Genomic DNA, 23097 nt, shown 5'->3' on the forward strand with positions numbered 1-23097 from the left:
ACAAAGACGTAGATATCAATAGTAGACAGAAAGGGATGAAAAACAGCCTCCCAGAAGAAGAGCAGGCAGAACAAAGGGCAATAGGCTGGTGCAGGAAAGCTCAACAACTTCCATGTAAAAGAGATTTTCTTTTTGCTGAATATGTAGAATTCCCACCACAGGGCTTATGCACATTACGGTTTCTCTGCCTGTAAACTATGCCTATTCCCTTGACAAAAATTTTACTCTTTTTCCCAGCTTAGAGTTTTAAATACTACCCATAAATAAGTAGATCCCTCTTATTCTGTCACTGCACCTTTTTTGATTCCACCATAGAATTATCAAAATGAGTAATTATATAGTGAATTATTTCTTTACTTGAGCATTGTCTATCTCTTCTAACAGATTGCAAGCTTCTTGAGAGCATGGGCCACAGGTATTTTATTTATTAATACATCCCCACTATGTGGCAGGGTGGCTAAATAGAGTAGTCACTCAAATATTGGGTGAATGGGTCAGTGAATATTGGGCAAATGGGCCATTATATAGGTCTAACCCAATTTGGAGCTTGGTGTAAGGATTGGTCTTATTTCTTTGATACCAAGAGTTGTCCTGAGATTAAGGCTGCCAAATTTGATTTCTGAACCCCAGATTTGACATTCTTTATTTCCTTCCCGTTTCTCTTCCAGGAATCCATAAGTCAAGCCTGTAACCTTGGGAAAGACATTTCTTTTAATCCTAAAGTTGCTCCATAGATCCCGTGTTAGATGAGAAAAGGATCCTAAGCACCGAACATTATCAACGAATATGGAATACTTATTGCTGAAAGGGGAGTTGTTCTTTTTAGTGAAATTATGCAGCTGCGATCTTGTGACATTAAACTCAGTTCTTAAATGACAATACATGTGAGAAAGGTCAGATTTTGTAGAATAAAGTCAGTCAGTCCTGTCTTTCTAAGAGACATTAGATATGTTAGATCGTCAAAAGAAAAGATGATCTTTCTGGCCTAGTCCATAGTTAGGAGAATCTAGATGCTTGCTGAAGATGTCCTGGGCTATAAAACCCCGTGATAAGAATTTCTCATATCCTTATGGACCCATATCTTTCCCGCCAAGGAAAATCCTGATACACAATGCTCACTTCACTCTCTGTCTTCATTATACCAGCTACTTATTATAGCACTTGTATCAATGACTTTATCTGCCCGTCCTACTAATGACAATCTGATTTATTTAGACACATAAAAACTGGGACAACTCATAAATAAAATCATTGTGCATGAACAGATTTCTAAATACTGCTCCTTCATTTTTCTTAGGTGTTAAATGGAAACAGTATTACTTATCCTTCGTTGATAGTCACACTGGTTAAACAAATGCTCCAAGAAAGGGTCTATCACAGTGGCTGATATTATAGATAACTGATAAATACAAAATCTCTTCCTCCTTAATTATGCATTAAGTTTGAGTTAGTGTGTAATCTGTCCCATTTGTAGTGACATTTTAAGCATTACTTCTAAGTGTAGCCTATAGTGTGCTCTTGAGTACTCATTAAATACCCAATAGTTATGAAATTCAGTTAGCAACATTTAGGCAAATGAGCTTATCTTTCATGAATCCAATTTATTGCCTCACATCTTGGCTAGTGTTTGCTCTCCCTTATTTACCTAGGACATCAAGGACATGGATAGTTGGGCCAAACTCCTCTAAGCCATATTTCAGATCAGCTGTCACAGACCTCCATGTTTAAAGCACTCTATAAGCCTCAAAACTATATTTGTGTAATGAACATTTTCTCAAGTCCTTTATGTTCCAGACCTGGGCTAATGATTAGGATAAAAGATAAATAGATGTAATTTCTGTAGACCAGGGACAGACCAAACCTGCCATCTTTTCTTTATAATTCCCTTTTGAGATTAAGTAAATTTATACCCATTTTATAAATAAGAAAACCATGGCACAGAGAAGTTAAGAGATACTAAGAACAAGGTTGCGCAGAGAAGACTCTAATGTAGTCTTCTTAATCTCAAATGACATTTTTGTTGTAACTCCATGGAGAACCATCCAGTCCTAGGTTCATACTGAAGAAGGGGTAGGAGTTGAACTTTTCCTAGCAAAAAAACAATAAAGTAAAAGACATCTTGATTACTCCAAGTCTGGAAAAACTCCAACTCCAAGTTCACCAGAAAAGGTGAAAAAAAGTTTACAGGAAATGTTTTTTTTTATTTATTCATATTTTAATTAGTCTATTAGCATGTGGAGGTAATGCACTTTAACGGGACCTTGGCAGGAAAAGTACATTTTAAACAATAAGAAACCGGGGAAAACATTGAACATAGCTATTATTTTTGGCAGGAGTCTTTTCTTACATCTTTTTTTTTTTTCTTTTTGTTTCGCCTCTCTGGTAACAAAAGGGGAAAAAAGTTTAAATGGGAGAAGATTGCATAGAGTTGGGGATTAACATATTTAATTTACATAATGTCAGTGTGTTAAAGACTATGGAGGTGCAGTAGTATAAAATATTCTTAGTTAAAAAGCAGCTCAAAATAGGAACCTCTTTATTGTGCACATTTCACCAAGTTCATTGTGCGGCTAAGTTAAAAAAGAACACCATTTTCTCTGCAAAGGCAGCATGAGATATACATAGAAGTATAATTATTTAGGAAGAATAGTTGTTCTTCATTTGATTCACTCCCCAGGGGATGTAATGAAGACATCATTGATGATATAATTTGACCCCCCTGGCCCATCGAAATGGTAAAGTCCACAGAGAAACATAGCACTAGATTTTAAATTTTAACAATATATAGTCAATGATGTTGGAAAGTCGTGTGTGTGTGTGTGTGTGTGTGTGTGTGTGTTTAAGTAGAATCTTCAAATCTCCCTTTGTGAAAGGCACAGTGGGCTGCATAGTTGCTCTCCCTCTTGGATGCCACTAATGCTCGATGGCAGCTTTCACTCAGAAAGAGTCTGCAGAAAGACCACAGTGCATTCTTCTTTACCCAGCATGTTTAGCCTAATGCCTGCATTGAAACAGCATTCCAGGAGTCTTAATTCATAAGTGCAGCAATTCAAAAACTAACTATTCTCTTTCCAAAACTCAGCTCTCCTCTAGCCAGATGTCTTTGGCTTGCTTTTTATCACAAAGGTGCTGTTTGGAAGTGAGGGAGGGGAGGAATGAGGATCAAGTTAAGATCAGTGCAGTATAATGATAACAACACGGAATTGGAGTAACTAACTGGGTTCAAAGACTCCCTGGAGTGGAGAAAATGCTTTGTCCCTTGCATCTTATTTTCTTTCAGGTATAGGGAACTCCGGTATTGTGATACACCTGGGTGCTCTTCATTCCTTCATTTTAGATGCAGAGACACCCCAGGCTTGAAAGTGAAGGGGTGGAAAACCATTTACCATGCTAATGGACACCAAAAGAAAGCTGGGGTGGCAATCCTTATATCAGACAAATTAAATTTTAAACCAAAGACTGTAATAAGAGATGAGGAAGGACATTATATCCTACTTAAAGGATCTATCCAACAAGAAGATCTAACAATTGTAAATATCTATGCCCCTAACATGGGAGCAGCCAATTATATAAGGCAATTAATAACAAAAGCAAAGAAACACATCGACAACAATACAATAATAGTGGGGGACTTTAACATCCCCCTCACTGAAATGGACAGATCGTCTAAGCAAAAGATCAACAAGGAAATAAAGACTTTAAATGACACACTGGACCAAATGGACTTCACAGACATATTCAGAACATTCCACCCCAAAGCAACGGAATACACATTCTTCTCTAGTGCCCATGGAACATTCTCCAGAATAGATCACATCCTAGGTCATAAATCAGGTCTCAACCAGTACCAAAAGATTGGGATCATTCCCTGCCTATTTTCAGACCACAATGCTTTGAAACTAGAACTCAATCACAAGAGGAAAGTCGGAAAGAACTCAAATACATGGAGGCTAAAGAGCATCCTACTGAAGAATGAATGGGTCAACCAGGAAATTAAAGAAGAATTAAAAAAAATACATGGAAACCAATGAAAATGAAAACACAACTGTTCAAAATCTTTGGGATGCAGCAAAGGCAGTCCTAAGAGGAAAGTATATAGCAATACAAGCCTTTCTCAAGAAACAAGAAAGGTCTCAAGTACACAACCTAACTCTACACCTGAAGGAGCTGGAGAAAGAACAGCAAATAAAGCCTAAACCCAGCAGGAGAAGAGAAATAATAAAGATCAGAGCAGAAATCAATGAAATAGAAACTAAAAGAACAGTAGAACAGATCAACGAAACTAGGAGATGGTTCTTTGAAAGAATTAACAAGATTGATAAACCCCTGGCCAGACTTATCAAAAAGAGAAGAGAAATGACCCAAATCAACAAAATCATGAATGAAAGAGGAGAGATCACAACCAACACCAAAGAAATACAAACAATTATAAGAACATATTATGAGCAACTCTATGGCAGCAAATTAGATAACCTGGAAGAGATGGATGCATTCCTAGAGATGTATCAACTACCAAAACTGAACCAGGAAGAAACAGAAAACCTGAACAGACCTAGAACCACTCAGGAAATTGAAGCAGTCATCAAAAATCTCCCAACAAACAAAAGCCCAGGGCCAGATGGCTTCCCAGGGGAATTCTACCAAACATTTCAAGAAGAATTAATACCTATTCTTCTGAAACTGTTCCAAAAAATAGAAACGGAAGGAAAACTTCCAAACTCATTTTATGAGGCCAGCATTACCTTGATCCCAAAACCAGACAAAGACCCCATCAAAAAGGAGAATTACAGACCAATATCCCTGATGAACATGGATGCAAAAATTCTCACCAAAATACTAGCCAATAGGATCCAACAGTACATTAAAAGGATTATTCACCATGACCAAGTGGGATTTATCCCTGGGCTGCAAGGTTGGTTCAACATCCGCAAATCAATCAATGTGATACAATACATTAACAAAAGAAAGAACAAGAATAATATGATCCTCTCAATAGATGCAGAAAAAGCTTTTGACAAAGTACAGCATCCTTTCTTGATCAAAACTCTTCAGAGTATAGGGATAGAGGGTACATACCTCAATATCATAAAAGCCATCTATGAAAAACCTACAGCAAATATTATTCTCAATGGGGAAAAACTGAGAGCTTTCCCCCTAAGGTCAGGAATGTGGCAGGGATGTCCACTATCACCACTGCTATTCAACATAGCATTGGAAGTCCTAGCCACAGCAATCAGACAACAAAAAGAAATCAAAGGCATCCAAATTGGCAAAGAAGAAGTCAAACTCTCACTCTTTGCAGATGATATGATACTTTATGTGGAAAACCCAAAAGACTCCACCCCAAAACTGCTAGAACTCATACAAGAATTCAGTAAAGTGGCAGGATACAAAATCAATGCACAGAAGTCAGTGGCATTCCTATACACCACCAACAAGACAGAAGAAAGAGAAATTAAGGAGTCGATCCCATTTACAATTGCACCCAAAACCATAAGATACCTAGGAATAAATCTAACCAAAGAGACAAAGGATCTGTACTCAGAAAACTATAAAATACTCATGAAAGAAATTGAGGAAGACACAAAGAAATGGAAAAACGTTCCATGCTCATGGATTGGAAGAACAAATATTGTGAAGATGTCAATGCTACCTAGAGCAATCTACACATTCAATGCAATCCCCATCAAAATACCATCCACTTTTTTCAAAGAAATGGAACAAATAATCCTAAAATTTGTATGGAACCAGAAAAGACCCCGCATAGCCAGAGGAATATTGAAAAAGAAAAGCAAAGCCGGCGGCATCACAATTCCGGACTTCAAGCTCTATTACAAAGCTGTCATCATCAAGACAGCATGGTACTGGCACAAAAACAGACACATAGATCAATGGAACAGAATAGAGAGCCCAGAAATGGACCCTCAACTCTATGGTCAACTCATCTTCGACAAAGCAGGAAAGAATGTCCAATGGAACAAAGACAGTCTCTTCAACAAATGGTGTTGGGAAAATTGGATAGCCACATGCAGAAGAATGAAACTGGACCATTTCCTTACACCACACACAAAAATAGACTCCAAATGGTTGAAAGACCTCAATGTGAGACAGGAGTCCATCAACATCCTAAAGGAGAACACAGGCAGCAACCTCTTTGACCTCAGCCGAAGCAACTTCTTCCTAGAAACATCTCCAAAGGCAAGGGAAGCAAGGGCAAAAATGAACTATTGGGACTTCATCAAGATAAAAAGCTTTTGCAAAGCAAAGGAAACAGTCAACAAAACCAAAAGACAACCGACAGAATGGGAGAAGATATTTGCAAATGACATATCAGATAAAGGGCTAGTATCCAAAATCTATAAAGAACTCATCCAACTCAACACCCAAAGAACAAAGAATCCAATCAAGAAATGGGCAGAAGACATGAACAGACATTTTTCCAAAGAAGACATCCAAATGGCCAACAGACACATGAAAAAGTGCTCAATATCGCTCAGCATCAAGGAAATCCAAATCAAAACCTCAATGAGATACCACCTCACACCAGTCAGAATGGCTAAAATGAACAAGTCAGGAAACGACAGATGTTGGCAGGGATGCGGAGAAAGGGGAACCCTCCTACACTGTTGGTGGGAATGCAAGCTGGTGCAGCCACTCTGGAAAACTGTATGGAGGTTCCTCAAAAAGTTGAAAATAGAGCTACCCTATGATCCAGCAATTGCACTACTGGGTATTTACCCCAAAGATACAAAAGTAGGGATCCGAAGGGGTATGTGCACCCCGATGTTTATAGCAGCAATGTCCACAATAGCCAAACTGTGGAAAGAGCCAAGATGCCCATCGACAGATGAATGGATAAAGAAGAGGTGGTATATATATATAATGGAATATTATGCAGCCATCAAAAGGAATGAGATCTTGCCATTTGCAACGACGTGGATGGAACTGGAGGGTATCATGTTGAGTGAAATAAGTCAAACAGAGAAAGACATGTATCATATGATCTCACTGATATGAGGAATTCTTAATCGCAGGAAACAAACTGAGTGTTGTTGGAGTGGGGGGTGGGGTGGGAGGGATGGGGTGACTGGGTGATGGACACTGGGGAGGGTGTGTGCTCTGGTAAGCGCTGTGAATTGTGCAAGACTGTTGAATCTTAGATCTGTACCTCTGAAACAAATAATGCAATATATGTTAAGAGAAAAAAAAAAGAAGAAGAAGAAGAAGGTAGCGGGAGGGGAAGAATGAAGCAGGGGAAATCGGAGGGGTAGATGAACCATGAGAGACGATAGACTCTGAAAAACAAACTGAGGGTTCTAGAGGGGAGGGGGGTGGGAGGATGGGTTAGCCTGGTGGTGGGTATTGAGGAGGGCACATTCTGCATGGAGCACTGGGTGTTGTGCACAAACAATGAATCATGGAACACTTCATCTAAAACTAATGATGTAATGTATGGGGATTAACATAAGAATAAAATTTAAAAAAATAAATAAATAAATAAAAATTAAAAAAAGCCACGAAACTAAGTTTTCCTAAAATACTGGCATGGTAGAACAGAGATGGCTATTAGATTCTGCTTTTCTTCTTTGTCTTATACTTTATTTTCCAGTTTTTCTAAATGAATACCTACTGTTTTTCTAAAATCCTGCACATTAGGATTTCTTTAGTATTATTCTTTGTATCTTATTACAAAGTTTGTAAACCACTATTTGCCTATTTCCTCATATTTCATTAGACATATATACCTTACAATTGTATTTACTTTTTATAAGAGTTTAGATTTTTGGTTTCTTTTCTTTCTGAAATAGCATTAGGAAGAACATCTTGTTTTAGTTATTGTAAGCAAATAAGTACATTATTTACGTATTTTAAGTAAATAAGTACATTTTAAGAAATTTCTTTAGGGCAATATCATCTAGTTACTTCCTCTGAATCCTAATCAAAAGGAAGATATTACTATAATTGCTATCCTGCTTTAGAACACAAAGCAAGGTCATTGTGAACAGGAAGACATTGTTTAAAGGCTAATAATCAGAGGAAAAAATCTTACTCTTAAGTATTTGATTTAGGAAAGCTTCCTTATAATGCTTGGTTAATGCATTAATTTTATACTTGGTAAGTAATGGACATCAAAAAAGAATTATGTGATCCCCAGTGACCACACATTAAAAAAAAAAAAAAACCTTAATGAATACTAAGCTTTCAAATTAACTCATTGTCCTTTTGGCAACTCAGTGTGTGGATTTGACAGAGGAAAAAAATGTAGGTCATTCTAAAAATAAAAGTAGATAAGCTAAAATTTGTGTTAGGTAGGTCGCATTAATATCTATCTATTGGAAGTAGACCTGTGAAAATTTAGAGCTGTGATTAGAAAAATCATGTAGATGTTTTTTTAGTTGCTGTAGTGGAAATGTTGTCATTCTAGTTTCTTCTGTATAAATACCAGATGGATCGAAGTCAGGTGGCCTTTTTAAAGAAAAATAAATTCAATGAATATTTATGTTTTTTTAATTATTTTATTTGACTGTAAGTATTGAACAACAGAAAACATAACATTTTTTTTTAAATTTTCCCACATTGTAGTTTGCATTTAAAAATATTTAAAAGTACTCACTCAGGGCACCTGTGTGGCTCAGTTGGTTAAGCCTGCGACTCCTGATTTTGGCTCAGGTCATAATCTCAGGGTCCTGGGATCCAGCTGGGGCGTCGGGGTCTCACTGCTTGAGATTCTCTCTCTCTCCCTCTGCCCCTCCCCCTCCCTGCTCCCTCTCTCTCTTTAAAAGAAAAAAAAAAGAATAAGTAAGAACACATGGCAAAGGTGAAAATATGCATTTACTTGAATCATTTGCTTTGAAACGTGGTTGATATAAGATAGATCATGCAATAGTTTTTTGCAAGTATCTGGAACTGATCTTTAGCCACGCTTTGTATTAACCTTTGAGATTCTGACATGCGGAGAAAGACTGCAACAGAATTAAAGAGATAGGCCAAATAGAATCTAAGGTTCTTTAGAGCTTCTTGTTCTACAGATTCAGAATTACACAAGTCTCAGTGCAAGGCCATTTTACCTGAGGCTATAGCAGTGGGTGCCACTGATAAGGATAGACTCAAGGATGTGGGGATAGTTTGCTGAATGATTTAAAGGAGATATTTGTGTGGAAAATTTATTTTCCTTTCAGTTTCAAAATTTTAGTTCCATGTTCCCCTTCATCCTGCTGATAGTGTAATAACCATGACCGCAATTCACAGCTAAAATCTCCCTATACTGACAGAAGTACATCTGGGAATAAATGGCCTTGCATTGCCATGTCAAAAAGTGCAGTGTGGGGAAAAGATAAGGAAGAGAGGACAGGAAGAAAAACCTGCTGGCAATTCTTCAATTCTTCCAACCCTAGAAGTAAGAAGAAATTAATTGTCTATTCTGGTTATCTATCATGGAATATCAAATTACACATATCTTTAGTTTATTTTAAATGGATCTCAATATATTGTGGGTCAGGGCACATCAGGGACCACTTGTTTCTGTTCCACGATGTCTGTGATCTTGTGGAGTGACTGAAGTACTTTGTGGCAAGTCTGTCTGTCTGTCTCTCTCTTCCTTCTCCCACACCACTTCTCATGTGGCTAGTTTGGGCTTTCTCACAACATGGCTGCCTCAGAGTAGTCAAAGTTCTTCCACTGTGGCTTGAAGCTCCAAGAAAATAAGACAGAAGTTGCCTGTCTTCTTCAGAGGTGGGTACTGAGCTGGCATAGCATCACTTCTGAGGTACAGTATTTATCAGTGTGGTTATAGGCCATCTCACATTCAAAGGGAGGTGATATATATCCCATCTGTCAATGGGAGAAGTGTCAAAATTCGTATGACCACTTTAAATCTGCAGAGTGTAACTTCAAATTAATCCTTCTATAAAAACTCCAAAAGTGTGTTCTAATTGTTCTGTTGGTAGCATCAGTATTTCATGGGTTTGGATAGATAAGGGGAAAGAGATGAAGAGAAATAGAAACAAAAATAGATGATAAATACTTTTTTAAAATATTTTATTCATATGAGAGAGAGAGAGAACGAGAGAAGACAAGTGGGGAGCGGGTGGAGGGGCAGAGGGAGAAGCAGACTCCCCGCTGAGCATGGAGCCAGACATATGAAGGGGTTCTGATCCCAGTACCCAAAGCCAGGAGCTTAACTGGCTTAACTGGCTTAACTGACTGAGCCACCCAGGTGTCCCAAGATGACAAATAAAATTAAAGCTACCCATTTTGAGACCCTAACTCATTGGAATTATTTATTTTTAATTTATATGAAAATCAACATCTATGATTTGAGTTCTTCTAGCAGAATTTGTTGGGCCCTCATTTCTGCTCCTACATCATCATTTATATAAGCATCACTATTGCAATTTTTTCATTTCCAGATTGTTTAAAGGGGGACTATGTCTCACTCAGAATCCTACTCAGTCACTTATTAATAACCTTAGGAAATACATTAATCACTCTGAGTTTCAATTTTGTAATCTGTAAAATGGTGGTAATAAAAGTATTTGCCTCACTGGGTGGTTGTGTAGATGACATATATTAAATTATATGCAATGACTACTGTTAGGCACAAAGCAGAAACTTCATGGGCATTTGCTGAATTAATTTACAGCTTCTCAAAGTAAGGACCTCATTGGAAATATCCAAGTGTTTTGGGAGAGGAGGATGATTAAATATGTGTGAATGAAATAAACCTTTTGATGATATGAATGCTTTAGTAGGGAAAGGTATCTTATTCATCTCTTCTATATTTTACCTGGCTGGTAGTTGATACCATCTGTCCCCTTGGTATAAATGATCTTTTTTTATGCTGTGGCTACAAAGTTTCTCTATTTGGTGCAGACTTAACTTTTTAACTCCAGACTGGTATATAATTCATTGTACAAAAGTTCTTTGAACCCTTCATGTCTCATACTCAACTTACATCATGAGAATTTTTTTAGCCTTTAGTTTGAGCATGCAATTCAAGAAATAGAGCAATAAGTAGAGCAGAAAATGAAAGCTCCTTTAACTTTATTTGCAAAATTTAAAAAAAAGCCACTGGTCAAGATTTGGCATCTATACTTTCAGATGTGTTTCTTTTCATGTATAGCTAAGGAAATAAAGATAGACTGATAAAAATATAGAGGAGTTGAATAGGTTTATTTGGAAAGAAAAAAAAAAGAAAAGAAAAGAAAGAAGGAAAGTTAGTTCAGTCCTTACCCCATATGATTTGAAGATCAAATACAATAAACTATGTGAAAGTGGTACATAAGTAGTTTTTGATGTTTTCTATAAAATTATCCGTTATGGCATCCTTCACATTGAATTCCTATCCTTTCACTATGATTCTGCATTTTCATCACTTCAATGAACAATATCCTTATTTACAGAAAAATATTATTATTTATTCGGTGTATATACTATATATCCTTCACTATGTGCTAGATATGCCAAAATAAAATATACTTCCTTAGAAGATTATAGGAAAGAGGACCAATGACAAAAATCACATGGTGAATGTACTGTTGGGAGTCATGCACAAGCCTTCAAAGCAGAATGGAACAAGGTGCTAAACCACTAACACAGTGATGCTTTATATTGTTTAGTGTTTTGATTAGTAACTCTTTACTGTTGAAGCTAAGGCTAATTGTACAGCAAAATCCTCAAGAGCACAGGTGATGGAAGCAGAATTTCTGAGATCCAGTTCTATCTTTGACAGTTATTACGACATTAGGCAAAATTACAGCATCTCTAAGTCTCAATACATGCATCTGCAAACTCATATGTTGTGAGAATTAAATGACAAAATACATGCAAAGGACATGGAGGAGTGCCATGCATGCTGAATACTCAGATGCCAGTCAAAATTAAAAGGGGAGGGAATGGGGAGGAGGGATGCTCAGTGAAAGCATTTTAGACTACCAGAAAATATGGACTGTAACATTCCAAGTGATGAATTCTGTTGAAAGATTTTAGCACAAAGGGCTATGGTCAGGATTTAGATGAAGGAGAAGATAGGAACAACGGAAACTCACCACACAAGCAGAGCTCATCAACCAGTCTCTACATCCTGAATAAGGGAGCTCTAGTGGTATTTGGTGTGACTGAATGAATGACTGGCAGAGTTTCCTTTCCGTTACATAAAACTTTCCATAGCCATGAATTTTCCAATATCTGTTTTGTGATTCAGAGACTACAGAGACTTCCCACACTTTGCCATTCTCCAGGTGGATATAACAACCCCTAAGTATGTTTTGGATTTCAAGCTCAGGACTAAGTTTGGGAACAATTTCTAATCATGAATGTATGATCCAGATTCCACCTTTATTATTATTTTTTTTAATCTAAACCTTCACACAAGCTCCTCACTACTCCATACTACAATAATTTTAAAAAGGACAGTTTCCTCTACATTTTTATGGGTAGCCTTCAAGTATTTGTAAGAATATTATTTAGAGAATAAAACACAAGCAATTATCTAAATCAAAGAGGATTAACTTAGTGAATGCTCTACATATTGAAGTTATTTTTTTATAAAGATTTTATTTATTTATTTATTTGAGAGAGAGAGTGAGAAAGAACATGAGAGAGAACAGGCAGGAGCGGCAGAGGCAGAGAGAGAGGGAGAAGCAGGCTCCCCACTGAGCAGGGAGCCCGACGTGGGGCTTGATCCCAGGACCCTGGGATCATGACCTGAGCCGAAGGCAGACGCTTAACCGACTGAGCTACCCAGGCGCCCCATATTGAAGTTATTTTGACTTTGGTGTTCAAGTGAACCTTAAATGTGAATCTCCATACGGGTCCTGGTATTTGTTGGGTCACCCTGACAGAGTTTATACATTGTCAGTGAATCCACATTGCCTACCCCACAATAATTTCTTATAAGTGATTCCCGAAGTCCATCTCTGAGTTTGACCCGGGTGAAGCCAGTGCCATCTGTTCATGGGCAGCAGAGGGCAAAGGTTGAGGCAGCAGAGTGTGGAGTTTCACTATCCAGCTACTGAAGGAAGTTTCAGATTTAATGAGACACAAATAAAAACAGATAATTGTGGCTGTGGATCTGAGAGGCAAGGTGTGGAGTCCATGCATGACTGAACAGGAAAAGTGCCGCTTCCTGTAGCACATTAGAAGACTGCCAGACAAGTGTGATTAAGGCAATTTACACATGAAATTTGATTATGAATAAGAGGATTCCCCTTCTTTCCATTCATGTTACGTGAGGGAAATTTGTGAGTGGTCTTAATTAAAAATAACTGGAACCTGACTGGCAGTTGGGCATTAGGTTGGAAACTGGCAGCCGCTAACAGGAGAGGAGATGGAGAATTAATCACAAGTGAAAGCTTTGTCAGAAAAAAAGGACTGGGTGCCAGCTGTCAGTCATCCATCCTGTGCCTCCACAATGGGCAATTCTCCTGAGGATGCAGACTGCTAGGCTGGCTTCCGCAGTATGGCAATCAATATCACACTTCTCAAACATAAAGTCTAAAGTGATAGGGAACGTTGGCAACAGTATGCAGGTGTGGATAAGGCAAAATTTTGACTTGCCCCATTACCAAACAACTCAGTCTTCTCTGCACTTATGATTTCCTTTAGAAGTTAAACTGTAAAAATTATTATCATACTCCTACTATGATATTGAGGATGGAGGAGGAGGAGGGGGAGGATAAAGGCAATGGAAACTCGCTGGAACATTTTAAAGGTCACATAACTCTTTTAATAGTTTTTTTTTTTTAATAAAAACTCAGTGTGGTAACAGATGGGTTTAGCATAAAAATGAAATAGGATAAACATAAATAACCTGAACAATCTGTCATTATCATTAAACTATAATAATAATGATTAAATAAAACTTCAGTATTTAATAATACAAACCTTTTATCTTCTTGCATTGCGCATACATGGTATCATCCAAGGTAAATACAATGAGATAGGTGTTATTACTGCTATTTTATGAATTAAAAAAAAAAAACCCTGAAAATCAGTAGGGTTAAATCATAATTTCTAATCATAATGAGTGTATGGCCTAGATTATGTTAGTTTTTTTTCTCATTTAAAACACATGCTCTCTCTCTCTTTCCCATCTCTGTCCACAATTAGCTCTGCTTTTTCTGTTTGTGCCAACATATGGCCAACTATGGTTTTCCCAGACCTGCCTTCACATCACCACAGATTTAAATGATTTAAGATCTCATTAATGAATTTCAGAATTAGGATATGCACCCAGACTTGGATTCTTAATTCAGAACAACTCAAATTTTTATATAAATAGAGAAGTTGAAAGTTACTTTCCCCTAACACAAGGAATAGAAAAATAAATAAAATGGGAGAAGTTCGTATGATATTGCAATGTAATAATGGGACTGAAAATAAGTCACAGATGAGCATCTGTGTTACACTAATACATATCTTTTCCCAGAGATTTTTAACTCCTAATGTAGCCTTGAGATTTGTTATATAAAAACACATATTCGTGTAAGGAGTAAGACAAAATCTGGAATTTCTATGGGCTTCTGTTACCTAGAAATCCTATAGGAAATATATTAAATAGGAAATGGAATTGTAAACCAGTTAGTAGGGATTCAATAAATTTGTTGAATGACTGAATGAATGAGTTTATGCAATCTCTCCAGAACATAACAGTAAATTAGATTTTGCCTGTGTTTGAAATACAACTCACAGTATCCAAATAGGGTCAGTGAGGCTTGACCAGTGATGAGTATGAATGATATGATTGATCTCTGTCTATAACACTAATGGTAAATTAAAAAAACAAAACAACAACAAAACAAATAAAAAACCCCAAAAAACCACAACTCATAAAAAAATTAAAACAACTAGTAAAGGAATAAAAATAGTATTTCTAAAGAATTACATAGAAAGAACGATGACACTTATGAATCATACCTACTACTTCAAGTTGTATGGATTAAATGCCTTTATGTATACACATCAGTCTGTAAGTGCTTCAGAGAGAGCTGACACATGAACAATGCAGATGTAACTTGTCTCATTTCTTACTTGCAACTCACCCTTTTCCCCTTGGGCTGTTTTTCCCCTTTTTTCTTCTTTCTGCTTCCTCTTTTATTTTCCTTCATAATCCTCACGTGAAAGATAATTATTGTTCTGTCACTTTTACAGAAAAGGAAACTGTGACTTAATATCATTAAACAACTTGCCCAAAATCTTAATTAGTAAGTGTTGGAGCTGAAAACTTATACCTAGCTTGGTCTGTGTCCAAATCACACAGTCAAAAATATTTCCTCCCCTCTCAAATTCTAGTCCATTTTTCCAATTGTGTCATTTATTGTTGGAGATCTCTAACTCTGGTTACTGAATTACTGAGGAGTCCAATTTAGTTTTAGTTTGAGAATTACTGACATATGAGTCTAAATATTTCACCAAGCCTACTGCCAATGCATCAAAGCAGCCTTTGATAAGATGGCATCATATTTTTCTAACATGATTCTTCAGGGATAGAACCTGTGAACCAAATCTATAGGTTTGTGTGAACCAAATCTATGGTTTGCCATTTCCATGTCTCATGCCATTTTTTTTATTTTCAGAAATTGCCTGGAATAAGGGACATAACCTTTACAGAGTAACTTAAAATAAAGAGACTTTTTATGGAACCCAAGTGTAGGAAAGTTATTTGGGTCTCCTGTGAGCCTGGAACCGAGGAGTAAAATGCTATTGGTTTGAAGGTAGCTATGTTCTTCTGAGGACACCATAATCTCTTACCTCTGATTCTCTTGCTCTTTCTCTTTTTTTTTCTCTCCTCTTTCCACAATCACTTTTCTCTGCTTTTTCTGTTTCTGCAAACACATGACCAAGTGTGCCCAATCCTGATTACCCATTGCCTCTAATTTCAAAGCAGAGCCTGACTGAACAAGATAATGATAGATTTCAAACACCTAGGAGAAAGAATATGATAGAGCCTCCTTTGGAGGGTGGGAGGTTTGCCTTGGATCCAATCAGCAGTGGACTGGGGTAGGGTCATAATACCCTCTGACATCTTGATTGAGGTTGTGATGGTCAACTGAGAAAGCAATGCAGGCCTCTAAAATGAAAGTGAAGGGCTGGGGAAGAAATGATTAGCTTCTCTGGATCCACAGTTGACAGACTTAGAGGTATAGTTAAGAAATGTCCTCAGAAGCTCATAAAATGAAGGGCAGGATAGCATGAGGCAAAAGTAAAAGTAACTGAAATATACACCTTGACAAACATAATATGTAAATTCTCATTTTCATTCCTTAACACGTCTACTTAAGACAATATGGCCATTGCATACATGATTGCCCTTAGTCCTTCCTCTGTCTGCCAGATGAATTTCTGAGGAAATGAATGAGAAAAAATAGGAGAATGAAGAAAAGGAAGTAGGCTGTTTAGAGGATAGAGAAAAGAAAGAAAATGGGGCTACGCTGAAGGACATAACAGACCATGGAATGGGAGAGCGAGAAAGATATAAACAGAGGACATTAGAAGGGGATGAAAGACCAGCTAGAATAGATTCACAGAGGAAACATACAGTATTGTTGGATTGTATGAATTTAATCCTCCTTAATAATTCTCAGCTTCCCAATGAAAGACTGTGCCATAATTGAAACTGACATTTCTTGATCCAGGATTTATGGAATAAGGATTTTACAAAAGGAAGTTGCTACAAGTATTTTCAAATTTGAAGATGGAATGTCTGTCTGAGGGAAAATTAAATGCTCCAAGGACTTTGTAGTTTTTGATTTGAGCCTTGAAGTGGTTTGAGAATATGGACTCTAGAATTTCTGGCTATGGTAGTGAAGGGCAAAAAGAGAATATGGGGGTGAGGTAGCACTGATTACTTCTCCATACCAAAGTAATAAATGGACCTAGGCAGTTACTTATTCCTAAATCCCTCTGTACCCCTTAACCCCATTTTTAGGCAAGGCACTGAAGCTGAGCAATGTTATGTCCCGCAGCTCAGTAATGGCCCGGTGTTAACTGAAATCCTTCCTAATTCCAAAAGCAACAGTCATCCCAGTTTATCAGCCTTTCTCTCAGAATATAAAAACAGATTTGTTGGTTATATTTTATTTATTTTTTAAAGATATAATTAGTCAAAATTTGATCTTCTTACACTGTTGGTTTTCTAGCAATGCCACGAGTCAGGAACTCTGATTTATATATTCATAATATCTTGGTAGGATTTCAAAATGAAGTTTGGCATATGTTGGGATGTTCATGAGTTCTCCTTTTAAAAATAAGAACAAGTTTAGGGGCACCTGGGTGGTGCAGTTGGTTAAGCGACTGCCTTCGGCTCAGGTCATGATCCTGGAGTCCGGGGATCGAGTTCCACATCAGCCTCCCTGCTCAGCAGGGAGTCTGCTTCTCCCTCTGACCCTCCCCCCTCTCATGCTCTCTCTCTATTTCATTCTGTCTCAAATAAACAAAATCTTAAAAAAAAAAAAAAAAAAAGAAGAACAAGTTTAATAATAAGGCTAGGATTTTTTTTTTTTTCTGGAACATTTTGGAAAGCTTTCAAGAAAATCTAAAGAATTTAGCAAAAAATTGTAGAGAGGAATTCACCAAGGAAAAATTTTTTAAATCACCAAATTCGGAATAAAGAGTTTAAAAGTCTGAGCTCTTGAGTAACTCTGGTTCCACACCCTGGCTTTTTACAACTTTCCAGCTGGTAACCTTCGGCAAAAGACAACCTCTCTCAGTTTCCATTTCCCCATCTATAAAACTGAATAGTACTATTATTATTGTATAAAGTTGTAGTGAGGTTTAAAAGAGTCAAAATAAAATAAGCACGTACCCCAAAGCCTAGCACATAGTAAGGGCTCTTGAATTTTATCAATCATCATCATTCGGTCTGTTTTTCTTTCCCACATCTCCATTCTGTTTCTTTAAAGAAAATCTTGGGAAACCAGAGGCTATGAAGTAGAGATCTAGGGAGGTGGTGACCTAATTTGCAACCAAACTTTGAAGGACAAAGCTGAGAAAACCATGTGGAGATGGTGGGAGGAGTAACAAGGCCAAACTAGCTGGATGCCAGGGGACTCTGGGAAGAAAGAGGAAGGAAGGATGGAAGGGGGAAGGATTGAAAGAGGAAAAAAAGAAGAGGAGGAAGAAGGAAGATGCATGATAAACAACAGTGAAGAAGTGTAAATTCCTTGAGAGGCTACCTGCTGTGGTCAGTATGTTTCCCTGATGTTTCCTAATAGTAATTTAGAAGTGAAACAGATCATCTAGGTTTTTTTGTTTGTTTTACTTTGTTTTAGGCAGGGGGTAGTATTGCTAAGGATAAGGCAAAATTCATTTAAGCAAAAAATGGTGGGGGGGGATTTGCATAATTCATTTGTAGTACAGGTCACATTCAAATAACCCAGAGTTTGCTTACCCAGAGTGGGTAAGAAAAAGCCCTGCCATCAGACAGTCTTGAGTTTGAATTCCGGCTTCCACCCTCACTAGCTATTTAAATCTCTACAAGCTACTATCCCTCCTGAAGCCTGAGTTCTCCTACATAAAATGATTATGTAAAATAAAATAGTACATTTAAACTGTGTATAATTATACAGTAGGTAGCTGTGAGGATTAAGTGAGATAAGGCATGTAAAGCACATGGCAAGTTCTTATCGGAATCCTCCCTCTCCCTAGGGAGCCCCAGATCCAGGCTGTCTTCATCAAATCATTTTAAGGAAGTTTTGTGGCCTTCAGTCTGTAAAAGTAGCATTTTCCTTAGATGAGAGATGCTTTGAGAGATCTTTTCAGGACTACTGCGAAACTCCAGCCCCCAGCTGGATAGGAAAGGCAACTTTTGCTCTGCACAAACCAGGTCAGGCCACCTGCTGGGCCTAGCACCCCTGCTTGGCAGGGATAATCTGTTACCTTTCTGACACTGGCAATGGGCCTATGTGATCATGGAGGATTCGTTCCCAATCACAAGTTCACCCTAACTTGTAGCAGATTTAATTCCAACATTGTTTGACTTGCGCATGAGCAGGCGCCACTACGTTTGCTCTCTGCTAGAAGCAGGACTAGTGCATAGCACGTGGAGCATCCCTGCCTCTATCTCTGTAATATAAGCTTCCAGCAGCCCTATTTCCACCACATTCAAATGAGGATAATACTGACTTCTTTGCTCAAAGCATACCTGGGTCTGAAATTCACATTGAAGTACTTCTTCATTTCCCGCTTTTTGTTGAAATCATCAACACAAGAATGAGTTCTGTGATGTCTTGTAAACTGCATCCTTTCATCTTTGTTAACATTGCAGTTAATGATTTTTTTTTTAAGAATCATTATTTTCCATGCTTCACAAACAACATATTCCCCAATTCTAGCATCTGATACACCATAAACAATTATGATATTAAATATTTTGTGTCAGAAAACAAAATTAATGACATTTATGGAACACGTGAATAAAGAATAACACTACTGATGTGCCATTTTAAGAAATAATAGTAAACTTAGATACGTCTTAGACCCTATGTGAAAGGGGCAAGTAATCATTATAAAATTAAACTGATTATGTTATCATCAGTGTACACACATGTATGTGAAAGATCTGGAGGTTGCATCCAGACCTATTTGATTCCAGAGACCTGCTTTTTTTCTACCATGGCAAGAAAATGTCATTAAAATTCAGGGCATTATCAAAAGGAGTACCATTTGGTGGTGGTATTAAATGGTATAAAGGTCGGGAAAATTAAAACAGAAAAAGATAGAGTAATTTAACTAATTGCAAGCATGACTGGACTCCAATTATTGGTATTCTTCTGAGAACTTCACCAAGTAGAAAAAGTGTAAAAGGACCCAGGAATCATTTAGGAACTGAGATAGATATACATACATATACACACACACACACACACACACACATATATGCATATTTTTTTAACATAGGCAGGTGGTGCTGAAGTTAAACCAAATTCGAGGACCCCCAACAAGCCCCAGAACAGCTGTGGTGCTCAGAACTGGTCTCTAAGCCGCTGCAGCAGTAGCTGGCAACTTTTTGGAAAAGCAATTTTCTCAGACCCCACCCAATTACCTGAATCAGAAATTCCAGGGTGTGACCCAACAACCTGTGTTTCTTCAAGCCCTCTAGGTTATTCTTAAGGCTGTTAAAGTTTGAGTATATGAGCCATAGAAACAAAGAGAGGCTCAAGCATCTCAATGAAATACTCTGGTGGCAATAAGGCAACAAACAGAAGGCAAACACCTTACTGCTTCTTTCTCCTCTAAGCTCCGTAGAAAATAATACTTTAGAGTTTGTTCGCCCTGTTCAGAGCCTACTCTCTCGCTCACCTCCGTATTTCATTTTGTGTACACCTGAAGGAAGAGGTTTCAGACAAAAAAGGAGAAACACTATAGTTAACAAAGTCTAACCTCTCTCTTGCCTCAGAAGAAAATGATGGTAAGAAAAAAAGTTTACAGTGTGGTCTTTTTTTTTTTTTTCCCCCAAGAAAGTTTACAGTTTGGGGGCACCTGGGTGGCTCAGTAGGTTAAACATCTGCCTTCTGCTCAGGTCAAGATGTCAGAGTCCTGGGATCGCAACCCACCCCCACCTCCGTCAGTCTCCCTGCATAGTGAGGTGTCTGCTTCTCTCTCCTTCCCCCTGCTCTTGAGCTTTTGCTCTCTCTCCCTCTCTCAAATAAATAAATAAAATCTTAAAAAAGAAAGAGAGAGAGAGAAAGCAAGCAAGCAAGCTTACAGTGTGGTCTTAAAAAATGTCGGACTTGGGGCGCCTGGGTGGCTCAGTCGTTAAGCGTCTGCCTTCGGCTCAGGTCATGATCCCAGGGTCCTGGGATCGAGTCCCGCATCGGGCTCCCTGCTCGGCGGAAGCCTGCTTCTCCCTCTCCCACTCCCCTTGCTTGTGTTCCTGCTCTCACTATCTCTCTTTCTGTCAAATAAATATATAAAAATCTTAAAAAAAAAGAAAATGTTTAAAAAAAAAAAATGTCGGACTTGGGGCGCCTGGGTGGCTCAGTTGGTTAAGCAACTGCCTTCGGCTCAGGTCATGATCCTGGAGTCCCGGGATCGAGTCCCACATTGGGCTCCCTGCTCGGCAGGGAGTCTGCTTCTCCCTCTCCCACTCACCATTTGTGTTCCCTCTCTCGCTGTGTCTTTCTCTGTCAAATAAATAAATAAAATCTTAAAAAAAAAAAAAAAATGTCGGACTTTGGGCTGACTTGGGTTTGACTCCTGGCTCAGCCACTTAGTGCAAACTGTTTGACTACCTTGAGCCTTTTTAAATGGGGATACTACAGTCTGCCTGGCCGCTGTAGCATTGGTGTGCTTTTCAGGGAGGACCACGGAAACAGGCCTTGCAGCTTCTGTTTCACCTTGACATCCACAGATAAGAAGGAAGAGACAGGGTCACACTCAATGACCAGGAAGTTCATCAGGAGCACGTTCATGAATTTTTCTATTTGGTGTAGGGACGCTAAATATGCATTGTTCTCAAATAGAGATTTATATGTTCTTCTACTCAAAGTACATGTAACGTGCCAAAATCCATAACAGAAAAAGTGGGGGGGTGGGGATGAAGGAGCATCTAGGAGCTCTTGAATCTAACTCACCTCTTGTGTCACCCAAAATGGGAGGAGGCCAGAGTACATCATGTTTTAAAAATTTCTGGAGGTTATCCATATGGACCCTCTTCAATCCTCTAATTCCCTTTAACTCCCTAATCCTCCCCTACCATTTCCTCCATGTACTCCTATCTATGACTGTTTCTCTCTTCTTCCCCAAGGAAACCCAACTCCTCATAGATAAGAAAGAAAAACTTCCAACCTTCAACCTTTCCTTATCCAACTAAGCCCTATTATCTCCAGTCATCTCTAAAAAACAACAACAAACAAACAAATAAAAACAAACAAAAAATGATAATGGAGGGTGTATTCTGCTCAGACTCCTTTGGCTTTGAAGAGGGTAGTCCCACATGGTAGAAATAATTCCGAGACATCCCCTCAAAGCTTTTCCCATCCATGTTGGTAGTCAGGTCCTTCTTGAAATTAGTAGGAAGAGACCACTCTGGACAGAGCAACTATTTCTTTGTTCTGAAGACAATACACATTCTACTTCTAAATGAGAATGAGTGTTCCCATTATTAATGTGATTTTGACCACCACCACTTTTTGTAAATGAATAACTCTAGTATTATCAAGTTACTCTGGCTCTCCAATAAGGAGATTTTGAATAATACAAATGTGCCCTCCCCTCTGGAGGCCAGTCAAATGATAATACCTGGGGGCAAGGTCTTAGCATTAGAGCTATTTTAGAAAGTTGTCCAGCTGATTCTAACACTACCAGTGGAAACCTATGTTTAAAGAATATTCATCTACTTCCTAGTCTGATTTAATTACAAAACAGCCAAAGAAGGCTGAGAAGAGTCCTAATTGACTCGGTCATCTTTGAATACATTCTTTCTAATCCCCCAAATTCATTAGATAGAAGAATGGGGTAGAGCAGTCAACATTATATATCAATTAAAGTTATTGTGGTAGACTAAGTAAATGATATATATTAGGGAAACTAGTACTGATAGCTTGCTTATAGTTGGTGCTTAATAAATTATAACTATATCCATCTTTCCCTCTAGCTCTTCATAGGAAAAAGAAAATAAAATGAATTGGCATTGACATATTTCTGGTGTAAGGACTTGGGAACTATTTCAGGATTAGGTTCAAATTCTTCCTATATATATATATGGCCCTGACAGTCAGTTTTTTCATCTGCATAATTCTTTAATCTGCTTCAAAGGATTAAATGAGTTAACCCACTTGACAGTGCCAGGCACACCAGAGGAGCTCAGGAAATACTGATGACCCTGCCCTATGGGCCACGTATTTAGGACTGAGGTTACTGCTAAACTGCCTTAAAGACTCAGTGTTAAGACTTCCATTTTCGGGGCACCTGGGTGGCTGTTGTTAAGCGTCTGCCTTCAGCTCAGGTCATGATCCCAGGGTCCTGGGATCGAGCCCTGCATCGGGCTCCCTGCTCAGCGGGAGGCCTGCTTCTCCCTCTCCCACTCCCCTTGCTTGTGTTCCTGTTCTCGCTGTCTCTCTCTGTCATATAAATAAATAAAATCTTAAAAAAAAAAAA

Source organism: Mirounga angustirostris, unplaced genomic scaffold (genome assembly GCF_029215605.1).
Source record: "Mirounga angustirostris isolate CCGP_5_RB_7025 unplaced genomic scaffold, mMirAng1.0.hap1 SCAF_16, whole genome shotgun sequence".
NCBI lineage: Eukaryota > Metazoa > Chordata > Mammalia > Carnivora > Phocidae > Mirounga > Mirounga angustirostris.